The sequence below is a fragment of the Crocodylus porosus genome, unplaced genomic scaffold, assembly GCF_001723895.1.
Source record: "Crocodylus porosus isolate Cpor-Errol unplaced genomic scaffold, CroPor_comp1, whole genome shotgun sequence".
Classification (NCBI taxonomy): domain Eukaryota; kingdom Metazoa; phylum Chordata; order Crocodylia; family Crocodylidae; genus Crocodylus; species Crocodylus porosus.
The window spans coordinates 72323549-72328577 of NW_017728886.1; positions in this window are offsets into that span (position 1 = coordinate 72323549).

Below are 5029 nucleotides of genomic sequence, written 5' to 3' on the forward strand. Positions count from 1 at the left end.
AGTTATTAAAAATCAAATTTGCATAAATGGGATTTTGAAGCTTAAATTCTAGAACAATTAAATTATGTAAATAACTGACAATTCATAAATGCTGATATGGGACATTCAGCATTATGCACATGCACGGGCTCAATCCCTATCTCTTAAATATCCTGGTCTGATGCCACTTCCAGTTCTGTAATCAAGACACAGCTGAATCATCAAAATTACAACAGAGACTCTCAAATTATTCCTGTACTTCTAGTTACTCTGCTCTCAGTTACATAGTTATGTAGTGAAATTTAAAAGTCCACATACTAAAATACACAGTAAAATAATTACTTTATATCTGGAGGCTGCATTTCTAGAGACAGAGTGGCTACTCCTACAATCCTTAGTTAGCTCAATCTCTCTATAGAGTTGATGGTCACTAACTGCTCAATAGATTATACAGAACAGCTGCATTGCATTACTTCCAACCCCAAAATGTCCTTCCCCCTAGTTTTGATTCCTCACTCTTGCAAAGATCTTCATAAAATACATTAATATTTGGTCTATGTTAGAATCATAGGGAAAATGGGACTGAATGGGACTTCAGAAAGTCCACTAGCCCAATACCCTGTTCAAAACCAGATCATTTCTGTCTAACCATCTTAGACAACAAAATTGTCTAACCTGTGCTTAAACATTTCCAGTGGTGAAGATCCCACAGTCTCTCAAGGCTAGAGAAAGAAGCAGATGAATTTCATCTACCTCACTGACCCATAATAAGCATTAGCCATTGCAAAGTCAGGACCTGTTGGATATGTAGTTGATGTCTGAGATTGCTGTGTGGCCCAGTGTTACGTGGGTGTTTGCTTGCCTTCACATAGTCTGGTAAAATACATCTTAAAGTTATCCACCCATTGCATACATTGTTGCAGGTCATTCCTGTTTGGTTGTTTGTTGGCTGTGCTTAGGTAAAGTGGCATCACAGGGTGGGAAGGAATCACGAAACATTTTCATTAATATGATCCCTTATTTCGGGTTATTTTTGTGCCTGTGTATGTAGATTTTGCATTTTAAAAAAGAAAGATGTGAAATTCTTCCAAGTATCTTTACATAACTAGCTTAGTTTAAAAAAAAAGTTGATTGACTTATTAACAATTTCCCCTAGTTTTCAGGAAAATGGTTTGCCTGTTTCTTTCTGAAATTTTTCCTTCAAAAACCACAAATTCTTTTCAGTTTTGGAATGCAATGAAGTCTCCATCACTGGAAATTTTTAAGTACCAGTTAGATACATTTTTTTGTCTGGGATAGTTTAGACAAAAATGATCCTATTTTGAACAGTCTATTTGGCTAGTGGATTCTGGAGGTCCCATTCAGCCCCATTTTCCTATGATTCTAACATTGACCAAATATTCAGGTATTTTGTAACAATCTTTGGAAGTGTGAGAAATGAAAACTATGAGAAAAGGGTGACAACCTGCTGGGACTGCAGCTGCCAATAGAGATTGGCTTCTTACATCGACACCTTGAGTACACAGCTAGTCTGCATTAACATTTCCTGTTATTGCCCTTACTTCAGCCTCTGTTCTCTCTGGTTCCTCTCACCTACCTGTTCTGTCTTGTCTTTTCAACACCGATCTTACAGTGTGCTCATGCACAGGTAGAGCTACTCTGCTGTCACGTGTGGAGGTGTTGCCCTGTGGGGTCAGGCTAACTCTCAAGATCTCAATATTACGCTGTTAGACAGAAGGGTGTGACACAATTGCACATATACAAACACACAAATCAGTTAGGTGCATACACACACACACACACAGAGTACCAGCCTCAGGCACATACACATCCAAACCAGCCTAGGCACATGCATACCTATCACCAATTCAAGCACATACACTATACACCCCAAAAGTTAGACACAGATCACTAATTTGTATATCATGCACACAATGACATATATATATATATACACACACACACTCACCAGTTCACACACATACAACCCACCTACACATACACACAGGTAAATTCCTAACTTGGATGGTACAGTGTGTATGTGTGTGCTTGAGGTACCTGGGGGAAGGTTAAGGTGAGAGAGAGCATTAAAGTGAAAGTTGCCAGAACCGGGATTAGAACTGGTGGACTACAGAGAAGCTGGCTGAGGAACTGAGGCTTGGGGTTACTTAAGGTAAACTGGGGCTGGAAACTGGGGGGTGCAGATAAGTGGTGGCAAGGAGGAGACAGCCAGGAAAGAAACTGAGATAAAAACCTGGTTGCTCAGGGGAAAAGGAAAAGGCAGTGGGGATAAGACAGCGGCAAAGAAACAGGGGTTTGGAGGCAGAGAGGAGCTCAAGACAGGTGTTGGAGGTGGCAGTGAGACAGAAGCAGGAGAGGGAGAAATGAGACAGAAGTTAGCGGGGCGAGGAGCAGAGATTGGAGCAGGGCCAAACCATAGTAAAGCAAAACCTAATTTAGGGGTCCAAATAACAGTTTTAGTAAACAGACAACACACTACACAACCCCATGAAGTTATTGGTTCACACACACGCACGCACGCATGCACGCACACATGCATTCACAATGGCAGCAGGAGAAAGAGACTCAGTGGAAGGGTTAGATTCCAGGTAGGGAAGAGAAGCAGAGTCTAAGTCCTTGGTTGAAGAAGGGGTAGGAGGTGATAGCTACCTATCCAGGCTGGAAAGGCGTCCTTGTCCAGTAGGTGTTGTCCAGAGAGGAGTCACCGGCAGGGCCTCTGGGTGGACAGGTGGTGTGGCATGGTGCTGGGCCAGATGGAGAGGGTGTCCCACTGGGTGTGTCTTCACTGCCCCTTTTTATAGGGCAGACCTCGTGTGACTCTAGTGACAGGAGGCATGCCCAGGCAAGGGTCAGCCCCTGGTGTAATGAGCACGTGTGCTCCATGCACGGATATGCAGTTTCAAGTGTCTGTAATGGTGGGGTACAATGGTAGAGTTGCTGGTTCTACAGGGTCTTTTGTCCTTCAAGTACTGGGTTCTTGTCTCTGTTCCTGGGTGAGGTCCGTGGTTCCTGGATGAATCAATGCAAAGTGATGGCCCAGTCGTTACAGGCCATTCAGAAGAGGCCTGCTACAATTGTATTTCAATCATTCCCAATCACTCTCATTCAACTGGGAACCAATTTACATGGAAGGGGTACATGACTCATACAGTTGCAACCCAGGGGATGCCTGGGCATAGGACACAAGATGGAGGCTTGACATACAAAATGGAACCTTGACATGATTTATGCTAACTTACATATATAGTTCTAAAACAGTAATCACACAATATAAAAGCAGTACAAACATAATCATTATCACTTATAAAATAGTGGGTATTGATATCAAAATAGCAGGGAACTCTGCGAAGAAGGGAGAGAAAAATAAAACTTATTACCTAAAATAAAATGTTAAAGCTTATCCTACATCTTAGCTTACTTATACTTATCTATAGGGAATAGAGAGGGAGAGAAAAAGTCAGAAATGGTTGAGGAAGGGGAGGGAATGCATTTTAAAATTTAAAAAAAAAAAGAAAAACTGGGGGTTTTGCTACAGACGCACCAGGGGATTCACTGGGCCTATATGGAGAAACAGCTCAGGTGTTAACATTGAAATACAGGCCTGGAAGAGACCTTTTCAGGGGTGGACCCAGGGGTGGTACCTTGATGCACTTGCACAACCCTTAGATTCTGGGTCCCCTTGCAAAGTTTAAAACTAACTGTCTGGCAGTGGCAACAACACTTCTAGTTAGGCACTGCTGAATGAGTCCATTGACTTCATGGCTCATTATAATCTACTTGATCCCTTTATCCCTTCTAAACTCTTAATCCTCCTGAAATGAACAACTCTCTCTCCTTTTTAATGGTCTTGATGTTCAAGCTCACCTTACATCTGCCATTCTCCAGTCTCTTTGCTGCTCCTGGTCATGAAACTCCTCTTTCACAGCAAATTGTTTTTGTTTTGACTTTAAGATGAATAATCCAGCCCTAGGCCCCTAGAGTATTAGTAAAGCTTCTGGTTTATTTTTAACCAGAGAAAAACGTTTTTATATGTGCATGCATGAAGCCTTAGATCTGCTCATATCCCTCTTGGTTCTTTGTGTCCAGCCCCTGGACACCATGTTACACGTGGCCAGAGGACCCCTCGCTCATTGGGCCTTTGGGGCACGGGCTGTTTGTATGCTGTTGGGCCCAAAAGAGCCTCATATGACCACACATGATAGCAGGAATACTAACACGGTTCTCAAGGTGGTTGGCACAGGGATGAGCCTGCCTCAGGCAAGGGTTTGAACTAGATGAGCTGTGGAGGTCCCTTCCAGTCCTACCTTTATTCTATGATCTCTGGATGGGAGTATGTAGGTCCCTTTCTATCCCTGCCTCTATTCTGTAATCTTGTGTTCTCCGGATGGGGGTATGTAGGTCCTTCCCATCCCTACCTCTACGTTCCTGTGGTCTCAGGAGGTGGGTATGTAGGTCCTTCTCAGCCCCACCTCTCTATTCTAGTTGATGATCTAGTTGAAGATGTTTTGAGCAGGGGGGTGGACTAGTCCCTTCTTACCCTCCTTTTCGATGATCCTGTGGTCTCAGGATGGGGGTAGGTAGGTTCTTTCCAGCCCAGCCTCTAGGATCCTGCAGTCTTGGGATGGAGGTATGTAGGCCCTTTTAGCCCTGCCCCTCTCTTCCAGGTGCTGATCTAGTTGGGGATGGTCCTGCTTTGAGCAGGGGGGTGGACTAGTCCCTTCCAACGCTGAGGGCCCTTCCAACCCTCATTCTCTATGACCCTGTCATCTCCAGATGGGGATGTGTTAGGTAGCCCTGCCCCTCTCTTCCAGGTGATGATCTAGGGGGGTGGTCCTGCTTTGAGTTGGGGGGGGGTGTGTGGCCCCCATTGCGATGATCCTGTGCTCTCCGGGCCGGGGTGCATAGCTTCCAGCCCTGCCTCTACGGCCCTGCGGTCAGGCGCTGGGGGGGACGCGGGTCCCTTCCAGCCCTGCCTCCAGCCCGTGCCTCGCTGACCTGGCGGCTGGGTAGGCTGGCGGCCGGCAGCGCT